The sequence below is a fragment of the Chrysemys picta genome, chromosome 12, assembly GCF_011386835.1.
Source record: "Chrysemys picta bellii isolate R12L10 chromosome 12, ASM1138683v2, whole genome shotgun sequence".
NCBI lineage: Eukaryota > Metazoa > Chordata > Testudines > Emydidae > Chrysemys > Chrysemys picta.
In genome coordinates, this window is record NC_088802.1 from 28330990 (window position 1) to 28349080 (window position 18091).

General features: G+C 52.8%; 1 pseudogene; it reads left to right on the forward strand.

Annotated features, from left to right (window-relative positions):
* Positions 1-18091, forward strand: part of LOC103307003 (zinc finger protein 501-like) — a 27195-nt pseudogene continuing 9104 nt past the window's right edge.

Below are 18091 nucleotides of genomic sequence, written 5' to 3' on the forward strand. Positions count from 1 at the left end.
TTTTTTAAAGATGGGCCCTACATTAGCCTTTTTCCAGTCATCTGGGACCTCCCCCGATCGCCAGGATTTTTCAAAGATAATGGCCAATGGCTCTGCAATCACATCCGCCAACTCCTTTAGCACCCTTGGAGAACAGGGAGCCAATGGGTTTCTGCCCAGATTGTTGGAGTAGTGTGGTGGGGCAGCTGCCCCTTACTGGTATGTAAGGGGTTAAAGCAACCCTGGGGAGGCTGTGAGGGAGGTAGCCAATAAGGAAAAGGCTTGTAGTGCCAGCCAATTAGGAGAAGGTTTATTGGAGGAACCAATCAGAGCCAGGCTGGCCCATATAAGAAGGGGCTGCTGAGCAGAACAGAGGCAATCACTTCCTGGAGTTTGAGGGAGGAAGACTGGTTGTTTAGAGGGTTGGAGCACCATGGACAGAAAAGTGCTTGCTTGGCAGGGTCATAGAGTAGGAGGAAGCTCCAGGCTGATGGTTGCTAGGCTGAGGCCCTGATACAAGGGCAGAGGAGAGGTGCTGGGGCTATGGGGAAGTGGCCCAGGGAAGGACATGGTGGAGTTGGAGGAGGGGTAGTATGTGGCTGTCGACTATAGGATCCCTGGGATAGGACCTAGAGTAGCAGTCTTGCCCCTCCCCTCCCCCCCCCCCCCCCCCCCCCCCCCCCCCCGTTACTGGCCACTGAGGGAAGTGGCCAGTGCATGGACTGCAGTCTGTCATTGAGATGAGTGGTTAGAATGGGGACTGCAGATTGTCATTTGAGGTATGTGGTAGGACTGTGGACTATCAGTCCCCTGGAAGCAGGGAAAGAACTGAGATGGGCACAGCTGGAGGGCTGTGTCCAGAAGAGGATGAAGCGGTCTGGGGAGCAATGCATGTCCTGAATGCAGAGACAGGAGTGATGATGGGTGAGACACCACCTGAGGAGGGCGCACTGGCAACCCTGAGCTAATTCCTAGGAAAGCCAGCAGGAGGTGCCGTGGTGGTGAGTCAAACCCCATTACAGGTAGAGAACCACATCCTTACACCCGCAGAAAGTCCTGCTCTCTCTGAACCTGTCCACAAGGGTTTGAATGTCCTGCACTTAGGAAGGAAGAATCCCATGCACTGCTACAGGCTGGGGACTGAGTGGCTAAGCGGCAGTTCTGCAGAAAAGGACGTGAGGATTACAGTGGATGAGAAGCTGAATATGAGTCCGCAGTGTGCCCTTGTTGCCAAGAAGGCTAATGGTATATTGGGCTGCATTAGTAGGAGCATTGCCAGCAGATCGAGGGAAGTGATTATTCCACAGAGGCTTTGAAGGCCCGGCTTGACAAAGCCCTGGCTGGGATGATTTAGTTGGGGTTGGTCCTGCTTTGAGCATGGGTTCAGACTAGATGACCTCCTGAGGTCTCTTCCAACCCTAATCTTCCATGATGCTATGAGCCCCCTGCCAGTCATTGAATGTCTCACCAGCACTCTTTTTGCTTTGTAACTAAATTCACTGGTGTGAACAGGCCATTGCTCTGGTGGAATCGGCACAGCTGGGCGGATTTACACCAGATGGATATCTGGCCAGTTGATTTGTACGTCACGGCTGGGGTGATTAAAACAAAGCCATTGTCTCCATTACACCCCAGCTCTGGGACCAGTTCCCTCCCGCAGCTCCCAGGGCTGTCTCCGCCTCCTTACCAGCCCTCACAGCCCTGTCCCTGTCACTTCTCTGCCACTCACCATGATAGCCTTGGTGGGTCCATCCCCAGCTATAAGAGCACTCCCCGCCCCCTGCCAGTTCCCCACCTGGCACCCCTATTCTCCTTAGGGGCAGCCTGGACACCCAGCAGTCTTTCCTCCCCTCCCCCCCATGACACAGCAGGTGGGGATGAGGAGACTCCAGGAGACACTGGGGTAACTTTAGGCGTGTGGATTGTTCCCTCTGGGACCACAATATAAATAGCTGCAGGGCTGGTGGGCCCCGGCCCCGGCTGGCAGCAGGGCCAGGTTCCTCTGGGGGCTCGGTGAGCCTCTGTCTGATTCATTCGCGCTGGAGGTTTCTGTCTGTTCGGGCAGGAGAGAAGGAATCTGGCCAGGACCCTCCTACGTCCCGTTTCTGGCCCCCTGGGAACTCCACGGCGGGGACTACGTTCCCAGTGATCACTAGAGGGCACTGGCTAGTGTGGGGCGGCGACGGCTGCTGCTCCTGCTCTTCTCTGCCTTTTAACTCTTTGTTCGCTTAGGAGATCTGAAATTTTAACTTCCTGGGTCGTGATCTTAAACGCTGCTGCTGCGCCTACATTGTGAGCCGGGGTTGAGCCGTTGCTACTCCTCAGCTGGGTGAGTCCCTTCCCTAGCGCCCCTCTGTGCCCAGCTGGGGGGACTTTCGCCGGGGGCTGAAACCAGCCCCTGAGGCAGCCCCGGGCTCTGCCGACACCAGCCCCTGAGCCGGAGCCTGCAGGTGAGGGGACAGACCCGGGGGAAAGGGCTGGGGCCGGTGTATCAGCACAAAATGCAACCCCTCCCCTTTTGCAACGGTGTATCAGCACAAAATGCAACCCTCCCTTTTGCAACTGGGTGCGGTTTCTGCCATGCAACGTAGCAGTTTTGTAAACTGTTTGTTAACTTGCTACCGCCTGTCCATGGGGTTGCGAATCAGGAGAGGATGGGGTATGTGGTCAAAAACTATCCCGATCTGCTTCCTGACCGGAGTGGCCGCTTTCATTGCATTCGTGAAAGGGGAGGTAGGGTTTGTGGGTTATAGAGCGTGCCCTGAGCCCAAGTTGAGACCACAGTGGCCCCTTTCATTTTTTCCACTGGAGGGATGGGGTATGTGGTCAAAAACAATCCCGATCTGCTTCCTGACCAGAGTGGCCCCTTTCATTGAATTCGTGAAAGGGGAGGTAGGGTTTTTCATTTTTTCCACTGGGTTCTCCTTGCTTAGTTCCAATGACTTGTCTGCTCATGCACCTGTCACTGGTCCAGGGATGGTTGCAAAACGGGAGGGATGGGGTTTGTGGTCGAAAACACTCCCGGTCTGCTTCCTCTGGGGGGGGATGGTTGCAAAACGGGAGGGATGGGGTTGCGGTGGAAAACAATCACGGTCTGCTTCCTGTGGGGGATGGTTGCAAAACGGGAGGGATGGGGTTTGTGGTCGAAAACACTCACGGTCTGCTTCCTCGGGGGGGGGGTTGCAAAACGGGAGGTATGGGGTTGTGGTGGAAAACACTCACGGTCTGCTTCCTCTGGGGGATGTTGCAAAACGGGAGGGATGGGGTTTTGTTCAAGCGGGGTGTGTGTGTGTGTGTGTGTGTGTCTGGCAGACTGGATACTCTGCCCTGATTCCCCAAGAAGACCGTTATTATCTGTGACTGCAGAGATCTTAACACAGCATTGAGCATAAAATGAGCTTTAACAATATGTTGTGACTACTTACATTAAAGAAATCCAGTCCACCTTGGTTTAGGAGAGAGACCACTGATTGACCAATAAGAATCAGTTGTTGCAGATCCCCATAGTGCAATTTTTTTTCTTTTCCATTGTCAGTGCAGCTCTTATTTTGCAAAAAGAACAGGAGTACTTGTGGCACCTTAGAGACTAACAGATTTATTAGAGCATAAGCTTTCGTGGACTACAGCCCACTTGCATATAGCATCCGAAGAAGTGGGCTGTAGTCCACGAAAGCTTATGCTCTAATAAATCTGTTAGTCTCTAAGGTGCCACAAGTACTCCTGTTCTTTTTGCGGATACAGACTAACACGGCTGCTACTCTGAAACCTGCTCTTATTTTGGTGAGTTTTGCACACAGATGCAGAAATGTGGACTTGCGCATCCAAAAGTTCTGCAGCCACTGGTTATGAGCCCAAGCCTTCATTGTTTCAGAAGATTTTTTGTCCTTGGGAAGGATGTAAGATGACACCATATAATACACTACAGTGAATATTTGTGAATCAGCTTCTACACAAAGTCCAGCACACAGGCCTTGCTGTCTTTTCACTGCAGTCCTTGATCTTGGTGACAAATCTGTAGAGAATTATTGGAACCATAAACTCCCTGAACATTAAATCTCACCAAATGAGGGTCAATCCATCCTCATCATTATATCTACTCATTATACTCCACACCCGTACATAGCCACTATATGAACTTCATGCCCTCATATCTCAATGCCTGTACTTTGACCCATCAACCTTTTACCCCGAATCGGGGATATTGCAGATATGTATTCCTTATGCCACCTGATTTTAAACCAAACTTTGCACCATCGATAATTCTGTACAGTATTCCCTGATAACCATAAACTTCTATGCTCAAACTCTGTTCACTTTTTTTTTAAATCATCTTAATAAAAATTTTAAATCTGTTGAAACTGGTCTAGGTCTAGGCGAGAGAATGTCTCAGGGCCGCCCGGGGGGGGGGGGGAGGGGGGAGAGGAAGTGGTGCAATTTGCCCCAGGCCCCGGGGGCCCCACAGGGTTGTAAGTTCAAGCCTCAAGGGGCCAATTTAGGGATCTGAGGCAAAAATCTGTCAGGGACAGAACCTGGTCCCCCTGTGAAAATAGGGGACTGGGATTGATGACCTTTCAACATCCCTTCCAGCTCTATGAGATCGGTATATCTCCATATATAAAAAAAAAGAATGCTAGGACCTAGACTCCCAGCCCAAGGGAGATGGAGAGAGACTGGAAGGGCCAGCAGAAGCAATAAGTCGGGAGGAAGCATTCCTGGCTCTTAACCCTGCCCAGACCCATTTCCTGCAGCACCTAGGCAGATTGACTTTCCTGGGGCAGGGAGAGGAAAAGCCAGTCCAGTGCTGCTGGGGGAATGTGCTGCCTTGGCAACAGTGTCAGGGGGATCCTCCAGAGTGGTTCCTTGGATTCTGCTCTTTGGCTGCACAACTTCAGCTTGAAGTTCCTTTGCTTATAACATGCTCAGAATTACTAGATGGAACTTGAGTCTGATCCAGTCTGGCACATTTTATGTTCATCTTTAGGATTGACAGTTTCTGTCAATGGGTGAATTTGTTTTAGAAACTTTTCAGTAAACACCACGTAGCCTGTTTTTGAGAAGGGGCTGGACGGGGGAGAAATTTTGTTTTCATAACTTTAAAAAGCTTTATCAGATTTTTCAATAGCTCTAACGTTAAATATTTTGGCTGTTAACTTTACATATGATAGGGAATTACTAGGTCAGACACTCTCCTCTCTATAGACTGGAAAAAAAATTGTGTTGAGGTATATGTATATGGGGTAGGGTTTGAATAAATCTCCTTTGTGCATACACATGGATTTCCCCCCCATTTAACAAGAGTTGTTTACTCACTAAGGGTACGTCTTCACTACCCACCGTATCGGCGGGTAGCAATCGATTTATCCGGGATCGATATATCGTGTCTCATTAAGACGCGATATATCGATCCCCGAAAGTGCTTACCGTCGACTCTGGAACTCCACCAGAGCGAGCGGCGGTAGCGCAGTCGACAGGGGAGCCGCGGCCATCGATCTCGTGCCGTCTGGACCCCAGGTAATTCGATCCAAGATACTTCGACTTCAGCTACACTATTCACGTAGCTGAAGTTGCATATCTTGGATCGATTTCTTCCCCCCCATCCCCGTCCCCAGTGTAGACCAGCCCTTAGGGTTAGTCTGCACTTAACTACACTTAACACACTGCACAGTTGAACCACTCCAGTGAAGACATTACTTAGGCCAATGGGCGTAGGTACTCCACCTCCCTGAGAAGTGGTAGCTATGTCAACAGAAGAATTCTCCTCTCAACCTAGTGCTGTCCTCATGGGGGGGTTAGGTCAGTATGATTGTATTGCTCAGGGGCGTGGCTATTCACATCCCTGAGTGATGTAGTTATACGGAGCTAATTTCAAAGTGTAGACCAGGCTTTAGGGTATGTCTGCAATTAAAGCACTAGAGCGCACCACTGTAGCGCTTCAGTAAAAACAGCGAGGAGTCCTTATGGCACCTTAGAGACTAACAAATTTATTTGGGCATAAGCTTTCGTGAGCTAAAACCCACTTCATCTGGCCCAAATTTGAAGTGGGCCACCTTGTTTACATTGGCCTCATTAGCACTACAAAAGTGATTTCCACTCCTTCTTGTCAACTGTTGAGATTAGCCCACTTCCGCCTTAATTGAATTGGCTCGTTAGCACTGACCCCCCACTTGGTAAGGCAACTCCCATCTTTTCATATCCCTACTGTATGTTCCATTCTATGCAGCTGATGAAGTGGGTTTTAGCCCACGAAAGCTTATGCCCAAATACCTTTGTTAGTCTCTAAGGTGCCACAAGGACTCCTTGTTGTTTTTGCTGATACAGACTAACACGGCTATCACTCTGAAACCTGTAGTACTTCAGTGTAGACATGACGTATGCTGATGGGAGTGGTTCTTTTGTTGGTGTAGGTGCTACCCCTCCACGAGATGCAATAGGTAGGTCAACAAGAATTCTTCCTTCGACCTAGTGCTGCCTGCACTGGGGGTTAGGTCCGTTTAAGTACATCATTTGTTGGGGTGTGGATTTTTCAAACCCTAGAGGGCCATAGCTGTGCCGATGTAAGTTCCTGGAGTAGATCAGCCTTTTTATCTGAGCCCGCAAAGGCCTGGTCTACATAGGATTTTACATCTGTATAGCTATGTCTCTTGTGTGTGAAAAATCTCCACCCCTGTGAAATGTAGCTGTCCCAGCCTAACCCTTGGTGTAGACAGCACTAAGTCGACTGACTCTCGCTCCCATTGGCATGGATAGTATCTACACTGAAGTGCTATAGGGGCGCAGCTGCAGCATTTGAAGTGTAGATGTAACACCGACAGACCCCAGTCGTCAGTGGGCAGGATTGAACCTGGGACCTCTGAAGCTAAATGCATGAGCCTCTACTGCAGGGGTGGTTAAACTTTTTGGCCTGAGGGCCACATCAGGTTTCCAAAATTGTATGGAGGGCTGGTTAGGGGAGGCTGTGCTCTGCCCCCTATCCGACCCCCCCTGCTTCTTGCCCCCTGATGGCCCTCCCGGGACTCCTGCCCCATCCAACCCTCCCTGTCCCCTGACTGCCCCTGCCCCCATTCAACCCCCCTGTTCCCCGCCCTCTGACCTTCCTGCCCCCTATCCACACCCCTGCCCCCTGACCACCACCCCAAACTCCCCTGCCCTCTATCCAACCCTCCCTGCCCCTGTACCACGCTGCCTGGAGCACTGGTGGTTTGGCAGTGCTACAGCCACGCCGCCCAGAGCACCAGGATAGGCAGCCGTGCCGCCCGGCTGGAGTCAGCCACGCCACCGCGCCGGGTCAGGCTGCAGCTCTGCAGCTGCGCTGCCGCCCAGAGTGTTGCGCTGCCAGTGCAGTGAGCTGTGGCTGCGGGGGAGGCGGAACAGCAGGGGAGGGGCCAGGGGCTAGCCTCCCAGGCCAGGAGCTCCGGGGCTCTGCAGGAGGATCCCGCGGGCTGGATGTGGCCCGTGGGCCGTAGTTTGCCTACCTCTGCTCTACTACATGAGCTAAAAGCCATATAACTGTTAGCGAGGGCTGTAGAGCAGACTCATTAATCTCTCTAAGTGGTCTCGGTGCCAAAAGATGGGACAGAACCCCACACCCAGGAGGTGTGTGGGTTACATAGACAAGCCCCTTAGCCTCTACACTAGCATTTTTGTTGGTAGAACTTTTGTTGATCAGATGTGTGGGATGCCCCCCCAGGACTGACACAAGTTTCACCGACAAAAGCACCGGTGTGGATAGTGCTATGTCAGCGGAAGAAGCTCTCCCACCATCATAGCTACCGCAGCTCATTAGAGGTGGTTTAATTATGCTGGTGGGAGACCTTAAAGCGGCATCGCTATAGCGGTACAGCTGTGCCACTGTAAGGTCTGCAGTGTAGCCTTATGTGTGCTTTTCTTTGCCGTCTGCGTGGTCCCATTGACTTGATTGAATCTGTTGTTTCAGTGGATTAAGCCTTGTGTGAGGGGCTGGGTCTGTGCTGTAATTTAGTGACTATAACCAGGATTTTTAAATATAGGAGCCTAATGTTAATTTTCTAAATCCCCCATCAGGCTGCTGAATAAATGGCCTGATGATCAGCAGTGCTGAACACTCACAACCGAACCCCAGTGCTGCAGACTCAGCATTTTTGGAACTCCAGCCGCTTATTGAGAGACCTGAATGTGGGTTTGGGACCTAACTTTAGGTTGCTCCTTACGAAAATCTTGATTGAATCATTTCCCCAGCACGGCAGAGTCTAGAGCATCTGTGTGCAGGGAAGGAACCCGGGGGGGAATCAGAGTGTGAAATGGACCAAAGCCCCAGTTCCCTTCTCACCTTGACAGGCTGCAGAATAACGGTCCAGATCCTTTTTCCATCCCTGTGGGGTATGGGATGAAGTGCTTGCAGCAGAGCTCCTGATGCTTGAGGAAGAGGCTGTGTAAGAGGAACGGTGGGCTCTGCTGGACCTGTGTCAGAGAGCCCTCTACAGGGATGACATGCAGGAGAATTATGAGACTGTGACCTCACTGGGTAAGGGATTCCTGTCTCCTAGGGTATTAGAAGCTGTGGAGTCTCTGAAGCTTCTGTGCAGGGTTCGTCACGGGTTTCCTGGATTTCAGGGGGAATCAGCCTCTCTAATCCCCAGAACCCAAGTATTGGTACAGCTGCAACGCTGTACGTATAGACATGGCCTAAGGGCTGGTCCATGTTAGAAAATTAGATCAACCCAGCTACACTTCTCGGGGATGTGAAAAATCCACACTTCTGAGGCCTTGGCTACACTTGCGAGTTACAGCGCTGTAAAGCCTTCCCCCAGCGCTGTAACTCACTGACCGGCTACACTGGCAGGACACTTACAGCGCTGTATCTCCCTGGGTACACCGCTGCAGGTACTCCACCTCCCCGAGAGGAATAACAGCTGCAGTGGAGTGGTTACGACTCACGGGTGTGAGTGTAAACGCTTGCAGCGCTGTACTGATCGCCTTGTCAAGTGGCCAATCCTCTCCATTGTTGTGACCGGCTGCAGGAATGCGGAAGTGCCGGTTTCAAAGCTTGTACCACAGAGAAAAGCAAACAGTTTGCAGCTTGCTTTGAGTGAGTAAATGAATGAGCAGGGGGCCGGGAGTTCAGAACTTGCAAAATAGAGAGCTGACATGCTCCAAAAAGCACTCTCTCTCCCCCCCACACTCCCTGTCACAATCCACCCCGCCTCCCCGTTTTGAAAAGCACGTTGCAGCCACATGAATGCTGGGATAGCTGCCCATAATGCACTGCTCCCAACACAGCTGCAAATGTTGCAAGTGTGGCCACGCCACTGCGCTGTCAGCTGTCAGTGTGGACAGACTGCAGCGCTTTTCCCTACTCAGCTGTACGAAGACAGGTTTACCTCACAGCGCTGTACAGCTGCAAGTGTAGCCAAGGCCTGAGTGTCATAGTTAAGCCAGCCTAAGTCCCCATGTAGACTGTGCTACTGTAGTGCTTCAGTGTAGACACTTAATACAATGATGGGAGGGGTTCTCCCTTCGCTATAGTAAATCCACCTCCTTGAGAGGTGACAGCTAGGTCAGTGGAAGAATTCTACTGTCAACCTAGTGCTGTCTGCTTGGGGACTAAGGCCTTGGCTACACTCAGGACTTCCCAGCACTGCCGTGGCAGCGCTGTGAAGCGTGAGTGTAGTCACGCCGCCAGCGCTGCGAGAGCTCTCTTGCAGCGCTGTAAGTACTCCACCTCTCCGAGGGGAATAGCTTGCAGCGCTGTGAGCGAGCGTGCAGCGCTGCAGGCTCTGATTACACTGGCGCTTTACAGCGCTGTACTCACTGCGCTCGGGGGGGGGCATTTTCACACCCTGAGCTCAGCAAGTTGCAGCGCTGTACAGCGCCAGTGTAGCCAAGGCCTTAAGTGAGCCTAACTGCATTGCTTGGGGGTGTGGATTTTTCACACCTGTGGGTGAAGTAGCTGGGTCAACCTAACTTTATAGTCCAGACCTGGCCTTAGCCTAAGGGCATGGCTACACTTGCAGATGTAGGCCTTGGCTACACTTGCAGATGTACAGCGCTGTGAGTTAAACCTGACTTCGTGCAGCTGAGTAGGGAAAGCGCTGCAGTCTGTCCACACTGACAGCTGCCCAGCCTACTGTCGTGGCCACATTTGCGGCAATTGCAGCGCTATTGGGAGCGGTGCATTATGGGCAGCTATCCCACAGAGCACCTCTTCCCATTCTGGCACCGTGGGTTGTGGGAAGGGGGCGTATGTGCAGGGCATTCTGGGTCCTGTCCCAACGCTTCGTGATGCATCGCTTCGCATCCCAGAAATCCCTTTGTTTCCGTCCACCTTTGGCGCAATCTTTCAACGGTTTCTGTGCAGCACAATCTGTCTGTGGGAAATGGAGCCCGAACTGCTGAGGCGTATGCTGACGAGTCTTGCCAGCACGTCATGTTTGGCTGTCGAACTATTCCTTAAGATCCAAAGTGACAGTGAGAGTGAGGGTGAGGAGTCCGACAAGGCTATCGAGCCGCATAACGCATATGACATGAAATTGCTTTTGGCATTCATGGACATGCTCAGCACCATGGAACGCCACTTTTGGGCTCGGGAAACAAGCACCGAGTGGTGGGATCACATCGTCATGGAAGTCTGGGATGACGAGCAGTGGCTGCAGAACTTTCGGTTGAGAAAAGCCACTTTCATGGGACTGTGTGAGGAGCTTGCCCCGACCCTGTGGCGCAAGGACACGAGATTGAGAGCTGCCCTGCCAGTGGAGAAGCGGGTGGCTATTGCAATCTGGAAGCTGGCAACTCCAGACAGCTACCAGTCGGTCGCAAACCAGTTTGGAGTGGGAAAGTCGACCATTGGAATCGTGTTGATGCACGTTTGCAAGGCCATTAATCGCATCCTACTCAGAAGAACCGAGACTCTGGGTAACGTGCAGGAAATAGTGGATGGCTTTGCACAAATGGGGTTCCCTAACTGTGGAGGGGCGATAGATGGGACGCACATTCCTATTCTGGCACCACCCCACCTAGGATCCGAGTACGTTAATCGGAAGGAGTATTTCTCTATGGTTCTCCAGGCGCTTGTGGATCATCGTGGGCGTTTCATTGACATTAACACAGGCTGGCCCGGAAAGGTGCATGACGCACGCATCTTTCGGAACACTTGGCTATTCAGGAAGATGCAGGCCGGGACTTTTTTCCTAGAGCAGAAGATCTCAGTAGGGGAAGTTGAAATGCCCATTGTGATCCTTGGAGATCCCGCTTATCCGTTAATGCCGTGACTCATGAAACCCTACACAGGGAGCCTTGACAGCAGCAAGGAATGGTTCAACTACAGGCTGAGCCGGTGCCGAATGACTGTGGAGTGTGCCTTTGGCCATTTAAAGGCCCGCTGGCGATCTCTGTATGGGAAGCTGGACTTGGCCGAAAACAGCATCCCCGCGGTTATATCCGCGTGCTGTGCGCTCCATAATATTTGTGAAGGGAAGGGTGAAAGCTTCACTCAGACATGGACCTCTGAGGTTCAAAACCTGGAGGCTGAATTTGCACAGCCAGAGAGCAGGGCTATTACAGGGGCCCAGCATGGGGCTGCAAGGATTAGGGATGCCTTGAGGGAGCAATTCGAGGCTGAAAACCAGCAGTGATATCTAGTGCCCTGCACGGGAGTGAAGTGCAGTAATTCCAATCTTTAGGAATCAGTGTTTGCTAAGCAGACTTTCAGTGCCTGTTTATTTCCTGTGCTAAGGAGTCTTTTACTTTATGCAATAATAAAGAATGTTTTCAAAGCCAAAAAATCCATTTATTGGAAAGAAACAAGGGGGTGGAGTGGGGAACGGTACAATCACAGATTTGCGTATGTCCTGTCTGGTGTGCTGTGCAGTGAGTGCTGCACTTCAGGATAGCTCTACTGCATGGTGATGGGGATTGAGTGCAGAGGGTAAGGGTCGTGGTTTTCAGGGTTGGGTGGTGAAGATACTGGTGTTGGAGGCAGCGGGTGGCATGAAGAACACAGAAGTTGGGGAAAGTGGGTTGGAGGTGACAGTGGGGCACAATGGAAAGAGTTTTGGGACAAGGGCTGTAGGGGGGGTGGCGTTTGCGGTACTGCTCCTCTTTCTGCATGGCTACGAGCTCCTGGATAGCGTCTGCTTGGCGCTCCAGGATGCTTATGAGCCGATCCGTCCTTTGCTGCCGGTGTTCCGTGTTTTGCCGCAGGTGCGCTGCGTTTTCCTGGCGCATCCTGCTTTCTCTCTCCCTCCAGTTCTGTGCTTTCTCGTTCTCTTTAATAGATTGCCGCATCACTTCTTGCAGCATGTCTTCTTTGCTTTTTCGCGGTCTCTTCCTGAGTCTTTGCAGTCTCTGAGCAGGCGATAAGAGGGATGGCTGAGGTCTCAAGGTTGATGCAGCTGTATAGGCAAAATGCAACATTTAACAGAGGCAGCATTGTTTATACCAGACAGAGTAATGATTCCCCCCGCACTTAAGGAGTAGAAAACACACAGGGTCTACACAATAGCATAATTTTCCCGTCTGAAACAGAGCACACATATCCCACGGGAGCCTCAAAATGGTGAGTAAGGGGGACTGATTGTTTCAGGGCTGCACTGTCCTCTGGGTTTCTGTGCCTTGGGGAGAGCCAACAGCTTCAGGGGGCACCTACACTGAACACTGTCCCAACATTTTCCACAGGAGTTCGTCCTGGATGATATCTTGCTGCTGAGGGTGACCTGGGAAGCAAAGGAGGGTCTTCTACTGCAATGCGGCTTTCGCCCTGGCCCATATGCAGCTTGCCTGTGTGCAGCAATGGTCCCCCCGCCCCTCATGGCATGGACACGTTAGCCTGGCTGGGACAAGGCCCACAGTGGCTCTCCCGCTAAACCTGCGCAAGCGCATTGCACACGTTCTGCATGAGACATTCGAGGAGATTACCGAGGCCGATTACTGCAACGTGATAAACCACATCAATGCACTATTCTGCATCTAGGCATGCATGCCTAACCCTCCTTTCCCAAAGAGCCCGCACCGAAAAAATTCCTTCCTGAAAAAAGAAACCGCTTACCGGAAACCTGCTCTTCTGTTTGTCCTCCACCAAGTACTGGCCGCTGCGACTGGCTACCTTCCTCCTGGCTCAAGAAGAGCTCCTGGCTGCATGGCTCCAGGGATTCCGGGGTGTTTCCATCCGGCCCACCACCATCACTCCTGTTTTCCTCCTCCTCCTCCTCCTCCTTCTCTTCCTCCTCCCCCCCCCCCGGCTCTGAAGTGTCGAGTGGAGGTGGGGTTAACCCCAAGTATCGCATCCAGCTTTTTGTAGAATCAGCAGGTCGCGGGGGGAGCACCCGAGCGGCCGTTTGCGTCGCAGACTTTGCAATAGGCACTCTGCAGCTCCTTCACTTTAATCCTGCACTGCAGGGTGTCTCGGTCATGGCCCCTTTCCATCATGTCCTTTGATACCTTCCCGAAGGTATTGAAATTTCTATGGCTGGAGCGCAGCTGGGACTGTACAGCTTCCTCCCCCCAAACACTGATGAGGTCCAGCAACTCGCCATTGCTCCATGCTGGGGTTCGCTTGGCGCGTGGAGGCATGGTCACCTGGAAAGATTCACTGATAGCACTCCGCGCCACGCTGGGCTGAGCAAACAGGAAGGGGATTTTTAAAATTCCTGGGGAATGTAAAGGGTGGGTCACATGCTTGGTTACCTGAGGCCAGGGCAGTAGAGTTTGAACTGATGACCAGAGTGGCTAGAACAGGCATTGTGGGATACTGCCAAATAATTCTGGAGGCCATTCACAACACATTTGGCGGCCACACTGGCGCCGCAGCGCTGCAGCGGCAGCGCAATACTCACTATTCCTCTCGGGGAGGTGGAGTACATGCAGCGCTGCGACCACGGAGATACAGCGCTGCAAGTCCCTTGCCTGTGTGGACGGGGAGTGAGTTACAGTGTTGGGGGCGGCTTTACAGCGCTGCAACTCGCAAGTGTAGCCAAGGCCGTAGAGTGCTGTGAATTAAACCAGCCCTCAGAGAGCGCAGTAGGGAAAGTGCTGCAGTGTGTTCACACTGTCAGATTCAAGCCCACTGGCATGGTCACATATTAGCAGCTCTTGCAATGCCACAGAGAGCAGTGCATTGTGGTGGCTAGCCCAGCATGCAAGTGGCTGCAACGTGCTTTTCAAATGGGGGCAGGAGGTGGAGTGTGACAGGGAGTGTGTTGTGTTTATGTGGGGGGAGAGAGAGTGGGTTTTTGGGGAGTTGAGAGCATGTCAGCATGCTGTCTTGTAAGTTCCGATAGCAGCAGACCCCCTTTCCCCCCCACACACACACACACATAGGGTGACCAGATGTCCCGATTTTATAGGGACAGTCCCGATTTTTGGGTCTTTTTCTTATATAGGATCCTATTACCGCCCACCCACTGTCCCAATTTTTCACACTTGCTGTCTGGTCACCCTACTCACACACTCACAACAGCAGCATTCCACACTAATGGCTTGCTTTGTCCCGGAGCAGATAAGCAGCCGGCTGTCAGAACCGGAGCTTTGAAAGGGCATATTTGCATTCCTACAGCCAATTCCAAAATAATGACAAGAGTGGCCACTTGTCTTAAGGGGATTATGGGACGTTTCCAGAGGTCCATCAAAGCGCAGTAATGCAACACCTCGTTCACACTGATGCTCGGGCGTTTCAGACGAGGCACAGCAAGCGTTATGCTTCTCGTGGAGGTGGATTACCAGGAGAGCTCCAGCTGCACAGTCCAGGTGCTCTAAGTGCCTTGCCAGTGAGTTAGGGTGCCTGGGGCTGCTTTAATGTGCTCTAACTTGCAACTGTAGCCAAGCCCTCAGTAACATCTTCCTGTTCTAGCCTGTGTTGTGGAGGCCTGTGGGTGGGGGCACATGTATGGCGGGGTGTCACGGAGTGTGGGGGAGTCAGGGCCCTGCACCCCTCTTCCTGAGATTCACAGTGACTCTCAGCCACCAGTAAAACAGAAGGTTTATTAGATGACAGGAACACAGTCCCAAGCAGAGCATGTAGGTACAACCAGAACCCCTCAATCAAGTCCTTCTGGGGGGTTTAGGGAGCTTAGACCCTAGCTTGGGGTTCCCTGCGTTGCACCACGCAGCCCAAACTGAAAACAAAAAAACTCCTCCAGCAGCTCTCTTCCCCCCTCCCCTCTGCTCCTCCTCTCCTTTGTTCAGTCTCCTGGGCAGAAGGTGTCACTTCTCCCAACCCCCCTCCTGGCTCAGGTTACAGCTCAGGTAGCTTCCTTCCCATCCCCAATGTAACTCCCCTGCAACATTCCCAGGTCAAATCTTCCCTGCTCCCTGCTCCGTCACATCTCTCCCCCCTTCGAGACTGAACTGAGCGGGGCACTCTGCCCGGTGACCCGGGGAAGTTCAGGGCCCCCTCTCTGGAACAACACATCCACTATCAGGTTGGCACTTCCCTTCACATGGACCACGTCCATGTCATAATCCTGCAGGAGCAGGCTCCACCTCAGGAGCTTGGCGTTGGCTCCTTTCATCTGGTGCAGCCAGGTCAGGGGAGAGTGGTTGATATGCACGGTGAAGTATCGCCCAAAGAGATATGGCTCTAGTTTCTTAAGAGTCCACACCATGGCCAGGCATTCCTTCTCGATGGCCGTGTAGTTCTGCTCCCGGGGTAGCAACTTTTTGCTCAGGTACACGATCGGGTGTCATTCCCCCTTTTTCATCCTCCTGCATTAACACCACCCTCCGTCCCATGTCTGAGGTACACCATAAAAGGCTTGTCAAAGTCTGGGTTTGCCAGAACTGGGCCACTGACCAGAGCCTCCTTCAGCGCCCGGAGAGCCTCCTGGCACTCCTCGGTCCAGACCACCTTGTCTGGCTTCCCCTTCTTGCACAGCTCAATGATGGAGGCGGCTATAGAACTAAAGTGGGGCCACGTACCCCGCCATCCCAATAAAGGCTTGGACCTGCTTTTTGGTTTGCGGAGCAGGCCAGTCTCTGATCACCTCCACTTTGGCTGGTTTTGGCTTTAGGCAGCCGCTCCCCACCCGGTGACCTAGGTAGGATACTTCAGCCATCCCCACCTTGCACTTCTCAGCTTTTACGGTCAGCCCAGCATCCTGCAGTCTGTTCAGCACTTGTCTAACCTGGGACATGTGACACTCCCAGCTCTGGCTAAAACCAAAGATATCGTCAATATACGCAACGGCAAAACTCTCCATCCCCTTCAGTAGCTGATCCACCAGGTGCTGGAAGGTGGCTAGCACTCCCTTGAGGCCGAAAGGCAGGGTCAGGAACTCATAAAGCCCCAGAGGGGTGTTAAAGGCCGATTTCAGCTTGGCATCTGCATCCAACGGCACTTGCCAGTAGCCCCTTTGTAAGATCCATGATGGTAAGGTACCGAGCGCCTCCCAGCTTGTCTAGGAGCTCGTCAGACCTGGGCATCAGATACAGTGATGGCATTGAGCTTCCGATAGTCCACACAGAACCGGATTGACCTGTCCTTTTTGGGGACCAGCACCACCGGCGAGGCCCAAGGGCTGGAAGATGGCTGGATCACCCCCAAAGCCAGCATGTCCTGACCTCTCTTTCCAGGTCCTGAGCAGGTTTCCCTGTGACTCGGAAGGAGGAGCATTTTATAGGTGTGTGCGATCCTGTCTGCACCCGGTGGACAGTCAGATTAGTGCATCCAGGCTGGCTGGAAAACAGCTGTAGGTACAGATGCAGCACCCCTCTGATCTCAGCTTGCTGGGCCGGGGTCAGCTGATCCGAGAGGGGAATTGCTTTCAGGGGGAAACCAGCTCTTGTCCCAGGGAATAGATCTACTAAAGGGTCATCTCCCTGCTCCTCCCAATGTCCACACACGGCCAACACCACATTCCCCCTGTCATAATATGGCTTCATCATACTCACATGGTACACCCGGCGGCGATGTGCCTGGTTAGACAGCTCCACCACATAGTTTACCTCATTTAGTTGCTTGACAACCTTGAAGGGCCCTTCCCAGGCGGCCTGGAGTTTGTTTTTCCTCACGGGGAGGAGGACCATCACCTGATCCCTGGTGGCAAAGGTGCGGGCCCGCGCCGTGCGGTCATACCAGACCTTCTGCTTCCTCTGGGCTCTGTCCAGATTCTCCCTGGCCAGGCCCATGAGCTTGGCAAGTCTTTCCCGGAAGGTCAGGACATACTCCACCACCAACTCTCCATCGGGAATGGCCTTCCCCTCCCATTCGTCTCTCATCAGGTTTAGGGGCCCCCTTATCCGCCTTCCATATAACAGTTTGAAAGGCGAAAACCTGGTAGACTCCTGGGGTACCTCCCTGTACATGAACACTAGGTGAGGTAAGTACTTGTCCCAGTCCTGCGGGTGCTGGTTCATAAATGTTTTTAGCATCATCTTTAGCGTTCCATTGAACCTCTCCACCAGCCCGTTGGATTGGGGGTGATAAGCTGAAGCCCAGTTGTGCTGGACCCCACATTTCTCCCACAAGCACCGGAGTAGGGCCGACATGAAGTTGGACCCTTGGTCTGTTAAGACTTCCTTGGGAAACCCCACTCGGCTGAAAATGGTCAGCAGCGCATCTGCCACAGTGTCTGCTTTGATGGACAATAAGGGCACTGCCTCGGGGTAGCAGGTGGCGAAATCTACCACCACCAGAATGTATTTCTTCCCTGACCAGGTCGTCTTGCTGAGAGGTCCCACTATGTCCATGGCCACCTTCTGGAAAGGCTCCTCTATGATGGGCAAAGGTCTCAAAGCCGCTTTCCCCTTGTCTCGGGCCTTCCCCACCTTCTGGCAGGGGTCACAGGATTGGCAGTACTGTCGGACATTGGTGAAGACCCCAGGCCAGTAAAAGTTCTGAAGCAGCCTCTGCCTGGTGCGCCGGATCCCTTGGTGCCCTGCGAGAGGGATGTCATGGGCCAGGTACAGTAGCTTGGGGTACCACCAGCTGCCTCCTGATCCCCCAGGACTCCATCTCCCCAGGGGGAGCCCATTCTTGGCATGGGAACCTCTTCTCCTTGCAAGCTCTCCTCATGGTCTGTACCGCACTGAGGTCAGCCAGGTCCCTTGGCTTCCGCAAGGAGTGGTCTTTCTGCAACTCAGCGGCTGAGGAAGGGATGGGGACCTGCTCCCTCTCGTCGGCTGGGTCGGAAGCCATAGCCCCCCT